This window comes from Larus michahellis, chromosome 3 (genome assembly GCF_964199755.1).
Source record: "Larus michahellis chromosome 3, bLarMic1.1, whole genome shotgun sequence".
NCBI lineage: Eukaryota > Metazoa > Chordata > Aves > Charadriiformes > Laridae > Larus > Larus michahellis.
The window spans coordinates 30,500,761-30,512,912 of NC_133898.1; the positions used below are offsets into that span (position 1 = coordinate 30,500,761).

The 12,152-nt window shown below is 39.8% G+C and overlaps 1 protein-coding gene across 3 annotated transcripts in view; it reads left to right on the top strand.

Annotated features, from left to right (window-relative positions):
• Positions 1-12,152, top strand: part of KCNH1 (potassium voltage-gated channel subfamily H member 1) — a 192,696-nt gene that overhangs the window by 54,265 nt on the left and 126,279 nt on the right. The window lies entirely within an intron of this gene.

The following is a 12,152-nucleotide window of genomic DNA, read 5'->3' on the forward strand; positions in this document are numbered from 1 at the left end:
GGCCATGTTGTGTCACTTCAATGCAGGAACTGCATTCAAAGTACCTTGAGAGCTACTTGGAGTTAAGAACCATGTAATGGTAACCCTTAAACTAGGTCATGTTTTTCTAGAAAAGGCTGAAATTTGAACCAAAATAAGGAAAGAAAATTCTGCTTTGTACATGGAAGTGCATATCATATGGAGAAAGAGAGAAGCTTCTGTACGGTAATATTACATCTAGAGGAGAAAACAGTCAATCCTTGCTAAGCAGAAAATTAAAACCAAATATATAATGAAACTCAATTAGCAGCACAGTGACTGTTATGATAGAAACGTGAAGCTTTGATTCTGATGTGTCATTTTACAGTGACACTGAAATCATGTACTGAGATTATGTGTGCAGTGTTAAGCAGGCTGAAGGTTAGTGAGAAGAAGTATAAAGACAAGTGTTCTTGATCTCGTAGGGATTGGGATATTTTAGCTATAAAAATTGTTAATTTTGTTCTTCTAGCTTTTTCCACTGCTAAGAGTCCCATCATCCTAATAAAACATCCATGTAGCATAAGGGAAGTGTATCTAAAACTTGGAGACAATGACGCGGTTTCCTCATGAGACGATGTAGCAGTTTAGTACAAAACAGGCTTCCAAGCACAAAACAGGCTTCCAAACATATTTCATTCTGAAGTTGCCTGTTCAAATAGGAAATATCCTGACCTTTGGCTTATTGTTCATTGGGTTATGCTCATGATACTACCTAGACAAGAACAGCTAGTATTATTTAGTACTATGAATAGTGAATTAACGTAACCTTCATAAAATCCAGAATGTACATGGTGATACTTTGGAATTCTACCTGCTCCAAACCCTGCATACGAAAATGTGGTGGAAAGAAACTGAATTTATGCAAGATTAATGTTGATAGATGTCTGCTCTGAATTCTAAAATGAACTTTAATTTCAGCAAGTTGTAAAATATAGTGTTCTGGCAATTTTAAAATCTCACAAATGCAGTCACATTTGAGGGAAACAATTTTGTTTATATTTGGACTTCTAGAACGTTAAGTTTCTAACCCTGTAACTGTCTGTGTATCTGAGCAGCTTTATCCTGTGAACAACTACTTAGAAAAGAGGACTATTTGCAATAGGTGTTTGCTGGAATGGCCACTAAGTAATGCAGTCTTTGAGTTTACCTCTGATCTTTGTAGGGTCTTGATTGCTTTTAACGTGCTGAAGTTTTGAGCTGTGGTCGTTCCTCAGGATGGGAGGAACAAAACTGGTTTGTTTACTTTGCAGCTATTTAGAGCTTAATTGTTGACAGACGTTCTTCCACCATAAAATTTTATGTTCAAATAATACTATTTAGCCTGTAGAATTAAGCTCTCAAACATTGATCTGAATTTGAACTAGCGCTATTTTATAAGAATTTTGTCTTATCTGTTGGGTACATAGCAAATGTATGGGGGATAGCTGTGGGGAGGGAAAAGAAGTTTCCTGGCTAAAGCTTTTGTACATCACTCAGAAAAATTCATATTTGTCCCTGGCCAAGTAACATATTTGTTGTGAGCAGAGCTACTCACTTATATCACAGTTGGTGGCTACATGTTCCCGTTATGGTCCTCATTTTGCAGATGTCAGGTCACATAGATCTGCGCATAAAATGGATAGGGGCTGTGGTTGTCCAAAGCATCAGAAATAACCAATTTCAAATCAGTTCTGCTAACGTGTTACTGCCCACTAATAAAAGGAAAGGGTATATGATTTCTCATTTATACTTTGCCATTAACACTGCATTTATTTTAGCACCTATCTAGTGTATGCATTGTCAAAAGCTACTGCTATCTTTCAGTAGCACAGGGAATGCCTTTTTTTTTTTTCCCCATGAAGGATGCAGAGAGAGCCTAATTGTTTGACTATCTAAAGCTCCAATTGAAGATAGGTGGAATTTGCTGAGTCCAACCTCAAACATGTCGCTCCATTAACTTCTTCCCTGCTAGGGGGAACTATGTGAATTTGTCTTGGTTTTGAATTGGCTAGGTATAGTCTGGGCGAAAATACATACCTATATATTTAAATAGTCCAATGAAATAAGTGAAGTAATTTTACAACCTTTTCTGTATGAAATGGAAAAAATACTGTCACTTTTTCTTTGAGTATGTTATCGTTTTTGTTTAGATGAGTAAGAGAATATGTTAACAAGATTGGTTTTGAGATTCCAAAATGACATTGTAGTGTCATTAAAAAAAAAAGAAAAAAAAGAGCATTTAGGAACAAATATATAAGAGCCAGCATTAATATTTCAAAGTGATTCCAGAAAAATTTTACTTTAAATAGACTGGAAATTTTTAATAGGAGGGTGATTTTTATCCCCTCGGGCCAATTAACCTCCTGTGAATAAATAGTAAAACTTCCATTAGCCTGATGGGGACAGATTTAGATGAGCAGAAAGCAAATTATAATATTTCCTTCTCTTTGTGCATTTTATCCTCTGTTCTTTTTGCACAGCAATAAACGCTGTGTCGAAAAAAACTAGTGGCTTGTTAAACAATACTGTGGCCAGCTAAAACCATGGTCGCAATTTTATTAGCAAGATCACCTTTGAAATTTTGGGCCTTCTCTTTATTTGTAAAAGAAACTGAATTTTCTTGAAAATGGAGATGGTGGCCAACATGTGTGAAAATGGCTGTGACCCCCACCTTCCTTGCATGGGCTGTACGTGTAGCTGCCCTACAGAAAGTCAGGGTGCAGGTCCCACTCCAGCGCACGGTGAGCTCTTGCCTCCCACTGGTGGCTGACCGAGGAACTACAGCAATGTGCTGCTTGCTCGTTCCTGGGTCCAGCTTAGAGTCATCGGTCGCCCTGCCTTTGCGCCCTGCCTCTGAGTTTTGGTGTCAATGGTCTTGACTTCAGTTTGCTCCATGAGCTAGGCAGCCATGGGTTGGTAGGGGCACTCAAGGGCTGCTTCCATGGAGTGTGGATGTTGGCATCAAGTGGAGGGAAAGGAAGAATTTACTTTTGGAAGTGGGAACTCTTCCTACTCAGTGAACCTAAAAATAAACGTATATATATATATATGCATACCTACATAAAGACATAGCATATGTGTATACATACACAGAGAGAGAACGCGTGTATATTACGATGTGTGAAAGAAGCAAAGGAGAGTGTGTTTTTTTTCTTCATGTTTGATAGTCCAGAATTATTTTTAGTAGAATGGATTTGATTTTGAAAAGCTCTTGTATCTCTGAGGAAGGCTGGACACGGTGTGCGCTGCCCTGAAGAGCATTAGCAGGCGGTGCACAGTTTTGCAGGCTTTCTGGTCCTTGTTTCTAGCAAACTTAGGTTTTGGTTTCGTTTTGGTTTACTTGGCTGAGTATCTTGAATAATTTCCGGGGACGAAAGTTGTGAATAGCAGCAATACTTTTCTTTGGTCTTGGAGTGTTGTCTATTGAGCTTCTCTGGTTCAGGAGATGAGTTACTGGTAAACAAGTGATTTTAAGATGTGCTTTGCTGTCTTCTCCACTGGCAAACTGATTGAAAGGCCTGTGGTACAGTTAACACAGGACTATCGTGATATCCAAAGAGGATGTTTGTGTCAGAAATGCTCAGAATATTACACGTATTTGAAAGCGTAAGCAGCTTATAACTAATGTCCTTCCATGTGTGTTTAGTATGCTTATGCAGAGAGTGATGGAATTAATACTCTTGTAATTATGTTCTATCTTCCATAAGACAAAACTTGGTTTCCTCTGCTGCTCAGGCACTGATATGTTCCCTTCTGCTCACTGCTTACTTCTTCTGTAAAACTGATCCTGTGGCAGAAATACATGTGTATTACATTAACTCTTTGTAGACCCATTGACCACTAGTAATAGTACTTTGCTATAATGTCAGATAGCTGTTTAAAAAAATAGGTAAGACCACTTCCATTTTCCTTTTTATTCAGTCTTTCATTATGGTAAATAATAAATCCAGGTAACTCTTAATTAAAAATTTAGAGACACTTTAGTGAAGCTAACCTGGGCCAGTGGGAATTTTGGCTGAGTTGAGTGCAAATGTTGGCCTAGTAAAAAAGTTTAAGGTGTATGAACTTGTAGAAGGAAGGGCTGGCAAGTTATACTAGCAGTGCATAGACCCTGGGAAGGGATGACTGAGGTGAATCAGCTGCGTGTGGGTATGGAGCCTGTGGGGCCGGCTGGGTTGGTTGATTTTACACTTGGGGCAAAGTACAAGAGAGTATGGCTTGGTCTCACCAGCCCTGGCTTCTGCTTCGGAGCCACCTTCTGCAGTGAGGTGTTGTGCTCTCAAGTGCAATGTATGCATGCGCTGTCTTACTGACCTCGGTGTGGCTGCAGTTTGCAGGGAGAAAGTGATTTACAGTCGGTTCTTTTGACATGGGTAGGTGCAACCCCTAATTAGAGTTGTGAGGGACTGCAGCATACTCATCATGTACCCCTGGGGATGTACGGTCCATTGGTCAGCTCCACCAAAGGGGGATGTGGGCGGGTGAAAATGCTCTTGATTCTTGACCTCAAGTAATGCACATCTGTTTGGGAAGAACAAATTATTTTAAAATAGAGATGAAGTATCCAGTGGCTGCTCTTAAGGATTTCCGTTCTATGGAGGCTTGATGCTTCTGATAAGATAAGCAATTCATATTAGTATGTAGCTGTTTTTCCTGAACATGTGGTAAATTATAGTTTTGTAAAGCAAACTGTCTTCACATCTGTCAATGAACTGACCTGCATGGTTTTGTCTTTATTTATTGAGTGTATGTGTATATATAGGGAGAAGTATGAGTGGTACTACTGGAAGTAAAAGCAATTAACTCCTCGGCTTCATTTTAAAATGAATCAAAACATATTTGCTTATCCCTTTTCACAGATGGCCACTAAATTGCTAATTAATAGGGAATACGTCTACAGACAGATCTTCCAGAGAGGCTGACGTTACATAAAACCAGGTTTAAAACCACTGTCTGGGTCTGTGGAAAGACATATATTTTCCATTTTTAATACTTGGGGTGAAAAAAAAGCTATTTCAATTTTTAGTTTCTTCCCTGTGGAGACATATGCCTCGAAATAACAGTTCTCGTATATTTTGTTCAGTGAAGCTGTCAGGTTGGGTTGCATATTGCGTATTTTTCCTAAGCAATAGCAGAAACCCGAGGACTTTCATTTGCAGTTTTCCTATCTGGGCACTGTGTCAGCAATCCCCTTGCTCTGCAGGTGGAGTAGGGATGAACAGTTCTAAAAAACGCTTTGCATTTTTCACTTTTAACACACCATAATACTGATGGATGCTTGCCTATCTGGATTTTGAGCAACTGAGCAAAATCTATCATTTCGAGAGCTTTTTGTTAGTGTTCTCGGTTTCACTGAAAGATCCCAAGCTTTTGGTGCTTGTTCACGCTAAATTCTCCTCGTTAGGTAGGAACTTCCTGGAACTGCAGGGCTTGACTCATCCAAAGTATGAAGTTCACTGAGGAAAAGGCACATGTTTGAATGCTAAACTAAATCATAAATTCTCCTGTGAACATTATAATTAGACCAGATAGTGAGAGGGATCATGGAAAAAGAACAAAAGTAGGAGTTAAAAGGTCAGACTCGAGGACACGTATACTCACGTACTGTAATAAATTTTCAGCCACTGAGTTCACGAATCAAAACAGACCAGAGACCGAAAACACTCATCTTCATTGATCTTGTGCAACACCAGCATCATGCAGTCCTGCAGCACTTCACCTGTTGTCTCTGATTAAGGTAGACACAGATCCCAGGAGTGGGGAGTATCTGTCTCAGCTTTGTTCAGCTTTGTCTGTGAATAGCTTCTTTCTCATTAGACGTAAAACCAGGAATGAGGATAACATTAAGTAAATTTGAAAACATAATTAGGTAGTTTTATTTACAGCGCTCTTGCTGAAAGGAAAAGAAATCTGCCCTAGTAATGGGAACATCTCTCTGAACTATAAGAAATTCTTGATGGCTGGTATTGTGACACATGGGTCAGTGTTGCTCCTTCACAGCCCTGCAGAGGAGTAGAGTGCTTCAGTGACCCCCAGCTGGGTAGGAAGTGTTCAGAGGCTCTTATGAACAAGGATAGCCAGGAACTGATTAAAACTAGACTGTTGTTATCAAAATACGTGAACAAAATACAGATGCATTGCAGCATCCTGTTTGATGATGTTCCTGAGGCATGATTTTTCCCCTCATAATGCAGTTCATTGGTTGTTAGAGCAAATGGATGGGGCCACGCTGTGTGGGTACTTACCAAATAAGTACCTATTGTAAGAGAAGCATGTGTATCCCTAGTACCCCTTTAAGGGGATGGGATGGGGGGCAGGGGTATGTTGAAATTGGTTTTCCTGGAGGTTGGTGGCCTGAAACCGAGGGCCAGCCAAGTGCCGGCTAGGTTTGCTGAGGAGATCGTTCAGGGGCTGAGCTCAAAGGCCTATGCGACTTCAAACCCAAAGCAACTTTTTCTGTATTCGTGGTTATTGCAAATGTGATGTTTTGATTTGTGGACATGCTGGGATAGGAAAAAGAAACCTTGCCTTGCAAAAGTGGTCTCTTGGATACCTGCTCTTTTTCAGTAACCCTGCCAAGATGATAAAAATCTCTTAGATGCCACAGACTTCACCTTCTTGCTAGCCACTGAGGCTGCGGTTGGCGTGCTTTCCGTATGGCTGATAGTTTTGCATTGCTTTTCGTTCTCATCTGTCTTAGCCACCAGCAACACTACTCAAGCTAGTAATTCCTAATTTAAAGGCCTGGATATTTTTTTTTTTCTTTTTAATAAGCAGGAACAGTCGTTTGAGATCTGTTCCCTTTAGTGCTTTATTACTTGTTGTTTGAGGGTAGTCATGATATTTGAAGAGCTGGTGTGTTACTGCTGTAATTGTTAAGCAACTGTTTGAGATTTCTGAATGTTGTTTTGCTTGGATGCTTTCTCCATTTGAACGAACCACCAGAAGTGTCATGGGTATGTTTCTCAGCTACACCAAGTTTCAACAAAGACAAAAGGCCAGCAGAAAATCTGGATAGAGTTTCTCTGAAGGTTAGAAGGAAGGTTTATATATTAAGGCAGGATTATCTCTAATGGTGAGATATCACTGGTTACCTCTAAATGTGAGAATACTCCATTTTTTCTTGTTAAGATAAAGAATGAGTAAAACAGTACGATAATCAACCCAAAGCAGAAGCAAAAAATCTCCCCAAAAACTCAGACAAAAAAAAACCCCCAACCCCCAGAAAAACCTCTCCCAAAACCCCAAAGTCATTGTGATAGGAAAAAAAAAAATGGGTAGACAACATTGTTTCAGGCTTTTTGACTGTATAAACAAGTCAGACAGTTGAGTCCCTTTCAGTGAAGCGCATTGATATCTCTCATCAGTAAGCATGGGACTGCACCAGGTCATGGTGGCATTTTCAGACCCATCGATGAGCCAAAGTGTCTGGCCGGAACAGAGTTACGTCATTGATATTCGGTACAGACAGGGCGTGCTGGAGAGATGCGGTCAGTGCTGACAGACCTCGCAACACAGCAAGCTCCAAACTCTTGAGCTGTAGCTCTTAAGAGTTGCCTCCTCTTCGGATAAGGATGTCTGAGGCCTGCAGGTTTTTCTAAGGGTTGCTTCTATTGAAAGATAAAACACTGGTGTCAGAGCCAGCAAAAGGGCAGGCTTTAGGTGACAGGTATGTAAATAGCGAACTACAAAAATCATTGTCTGCAGGCTAAGACGGACTGGAAGGTTTTTTCACGTTCACAACGCCAGTGTTAATGCTGTAATAAGTCTGTCTGAGCTAACAACCGTGGCTACATGAGGAGTGCCCCATTCGTATGGGGTTAGTCGTCTCCTCGCCACAAGACACTTCAAAGCAATATCTATAGAAGAAATAAAATGTTTTTTGTGAGTATATTAATGTGGTAGTACTTTGTTTCCTGGCCTGCTTTGGGAAAACATAAACTGACTCTCTGTGACATGTTATTTCTTACTATGCAAAAGCGAGAAAGCAATATTCTTTTTCTTGTTATTTAAAGTGTATATGACCAGATTAGAGCTAGATGAAATTATTGCTATTAAATTTCCCGCAAAATGCAATTTGCAAATGGCAAGGGTAAATTGCCCACGTACTTTTGGTTGTGAGGGTAAAAAGGAGATAAACATTCCAGAGCTATATCACATATATATGCCTGATGAATCGCCCCGTGATGTGTCATCTTGCCTTAATGACTTTAAAAATTTCAGGCTGTACTTCAGCCTAATGGATGTAGGGAATGGCCCTACCTCAGAACACACTAGAACTTAATTGCTAGAACAGTGCCAGGAAATTTTATTCCAAATCACTGTCAGTATCATGCAAATCCAATCAGGGTAATTTTTGAAGTGAGATTTTTGTGAAAATTTTTAATTCTCAAGGTTCTCACAGTCTGTTGTCTCCTGCAGAGCTTAACCTTGCTCTCCAAGACACTGCACAACTTTTGAAAGGACTGTAAATGCAAATGGAGAAAAAACAGTTCTGTTTGACAGGAGAGAAGATGAAAGCTGTAAAGTGCTAATGGTTCGGTTTTCTTGGGCATGTGGGAGAGAGCTCACGCTACAATAATGTTTTAGGTAATCGCCTTTTTTCTCTTTGTTGCACAATGCTTCTAAATTTTTACCTTGAATTATTTAATAGTAATGAGGAGGATAAGGAAAATAAATAGGTATCCCAGCTGTGGGTGTGTCTCTCTTACTTGAAAAACAGTGAAACGCGCTAGCTCTTTCAAACTTTCATCAGCATGTGCAGCCAACGTCTTTTGAATTCTAAAGGAACATCATTAACTTAAGTTAATGTTTGAGAAGCAAGTGCCTGATGCATCCAGAACATGAACTGAAAGGACAGAGGAGCGTAAAAGGAAAAAGGAATATTTCGGGCAGGTGAATCAGGAGATAATATACAAGAGTTTTGTTCCCTATGAAAAAAACCTTCAGAATCTGCAAGAGACATTGTGTTTTGATATGCAGTAAAGCAATCTTAGGGTTCAGTTTATAATTTTATTCTTAAATTACTGAGGTGCACAAGTATAATCTAACAGAGCACGATTTGATTTGTTGGAATTTTATTCTGGATTCCCACCTGTAAAATTGCCTAAATACCTATAGTGCCCCAAAAGTGTGACAGATTTTTCTTTCTCTTTGCAGTCCTGGGAGGCCTTTCCCTTAGCAGCAACTTTATGTGAAGGATAGAAATTTTGGACAAGGATTTGGTTTTACATGAGAAACATCTGTATTTCAAAGTCCAATTCTGTCCAAGAAAAATCCAGCTAGATAGGCATGGGAAAATAGCACATCCACTCATGTGACACATTGTGCCATGTATCATCTAATATGTGGAATATGACAGAAGATCTGAAGCATCTTCTAAGCACCTTTCACTTCTGCATCAGCTTCAAGAAGGATGTAGTTATTTTACTGTCTCATTGCTACTGGACTCAGGCAGACCTGCTGTAGGTTACAAAATGTTGTGGTAGAAACAGCTTACCTAGCTGTAATACGTAAGTGGTTTGTGGGTCATGAGATGTCCCTAACCACTAAGATGAGCTATCTCATGACATCTTGAGAATGAATAAGGATTAATTGTGCTTGCTAGATCAGTGAGTTTCAATGCATTTGGATGTTTTTATATTTTACAGAAAGATTTGTCAGCTTATAAAAATGGTAAGCAATGGTCTAGAGGATATCGATGCTGCTGTGGATCGTATGTGGTTTATTTCTTGGAGCTGAGAGCTCCGAAATAGTCTAGATCTGAACTTGACTTACTGTCCAAAGACATATTGTATCATAAGCTGCAGCAGCCTGATGGAAGAAATTCTGATCCCCTGAGAAAATATGGAATATATGTGAAAATGTCAGTATCTTTTATCCACAGTACAGCAACTCTTGCTGCAACTGGTGTGAAAAATGTGGAAGGAGACAAGTAACTTATTAATAGGCCCTCTTGCCTGGAAGGAAAGTAGAAAACTTATTCTTCTAACCAAAGGGTTTTGACAGCCAGTGGGGTCTGAAATCCTAAATGCCTTATGGTAAAGAATGAAGTAGTTGAGGTATTAAAGCCTGCCTCTTCTTACTCACATCAACACAAATTGGGAATGCTTTTTTTTACTCCTCCTTTGAAATGAATCCAGCAACCGTACCAGGTGGCATGGAAGTAAATTCTTCTGGTCAGATAATAGGCAAACCTTGCCCTTCCCCTGCAAAAATGGGTTGCTTAATAGATGCAGGTGAGTGGGATGATTCATGGTCATGGTTCGGTAGTTCTTCAGCATTAGTGGAAAGGTCCTGAGGGATTTTCACTACAAAATAAGAGGGAGCTGGAGACTGGTAACATCCTCCAAGTGCTCAGAGGCCAAACTGAAGGAGAGAAAATTGGAAAATCGGACTTAAGATAAAGAATTAATTTCCATCTTTGAAATGGAAAATGGAACTTGAATGAAAACATAGAAAATAATGCCAGGGTTTTTGGATCATCCTGGTCCGCAAGGACCTTAAACAGTCTCAGAGCTTCTGGGCAGTTCATTAAATGAATTATGAAAACTGTAAGCTTCTTTATTATAGTTGTATCACTTACTGACAGTTTGTACTTTTAGTACAATTTTTGTAAAATAGAAAGTAGCACACTTGGTCCAGTCTTGAACTAACCCTAATTTAATCTTCCTTTTTCAAAATCTGTCACACCTTTCATACACGGACGGCAAATGAGTGGAATTCTACCTCCTAATGGTCAGGTCTACTTGGCACTTTGTGTGTGTGGCCCTGGACGGAGTGTGTCCTTTTGCATCAAACACACAGGTTTGGCAGTGATTTTGTGTTGTTGTGTTAGAAATAACACAGTTATCTACTGAGAATAGTTCACAGAAATGCACCTTAGATCTGATGTGGCCACTCATCTATTTCCAATTCTCTTTCCTGTAATGGACCGCTAGTTCCTTCCTCCTACTTTTCTCTCACTTCCCTGCATAAACCTTCATTTCTGGGCCTGTAACTGCTCTGAGGTTTGCCATCCCACACTAGCAGCTTCATCCTGGTTTTGTTTTCTGGTTTTTTTTTTTTTCCCCCACAGAAATAAGAAACAAGGAGCTAGAAAAGATACTCAGCTTGCCTTGTTCTGCCCCTTTGCTTTTAGAGAGGGAAGTTATTATAAGCTGTAATTCTTTGAACTTCTTATTCCTTAAACATTTGTTTGACTTTAATCTTCTCATTCAGTTTGGTGCATTTAAATGCAGAGGGAGAGGAAAGGAAGGTGATTTTCTGTATTGCAAATAGGCTTTGATTTCCTGATTCACTTTTAATCGCCTTTTGTTTTGAATATTTTTGATTCTACTTATTCTTTCCATATAAATGCCTTTCTTCACATGACTGGGAAAACTATAAAATCAGTTTTATCAGGAATTAAGTATGCCAAAACTAAAATTTCCAGGAACTGGCTTTCTCGCACTCCGTGCAAATAAGTTGACTGCAGGTTAATAGTGAAGTAACAGCAACAGAATGTGGGAGAGGAAAACGGACATTTTTCTGGAAGGGAGCCTTATTCCACATAAAGTTAGCAACCTCCTGTGAAAATCATAGAGGAATTACCAAGTAAGCAAATTACTTTGAGCAAACCACTGCATCACGTAGGTGCCACACTAACTGTGGGCAGCTAAAAGGAGAAGACCTAGCTACGTGCCACCTTTGGCTTATTATGCTATTCTGACCTGCTCGTGCAGAGAAAATGTCTAATGCTGCTTTGAACCTTCATGTGTATAATAAGCTCAAGTGACAGAAAGCTGTGTGAGAAGCTGTCTGAAAGAGGCATTGGGATCCAGTGGCTAGTGCCCTGTAGTGTGACACAGGGGAGCTGAGTCCCATACCCAGATGAGGTGTTAACCTGTGGTGTTACCTTCCGTAACTTATTTTCTCTTCTTTGTCCTTCTTATGCATTTAGACTTTGTGCAGAGAGGCAGGGAGGGACTCCTGCCTCTCAAAAGACCATCGGTCTTAACTAGAGCTTGAAGTTCTGCTAAAATGCAAATAGGTATTATTACAGATACCCACTACAATGGCATCTGTGTTGGTTTACCCACTAATCATGACCCATAAGTTCTCAACTGGCACCTGAATGATCCTCAGGCAGAGCTCCATGCATCCAGCTGTTC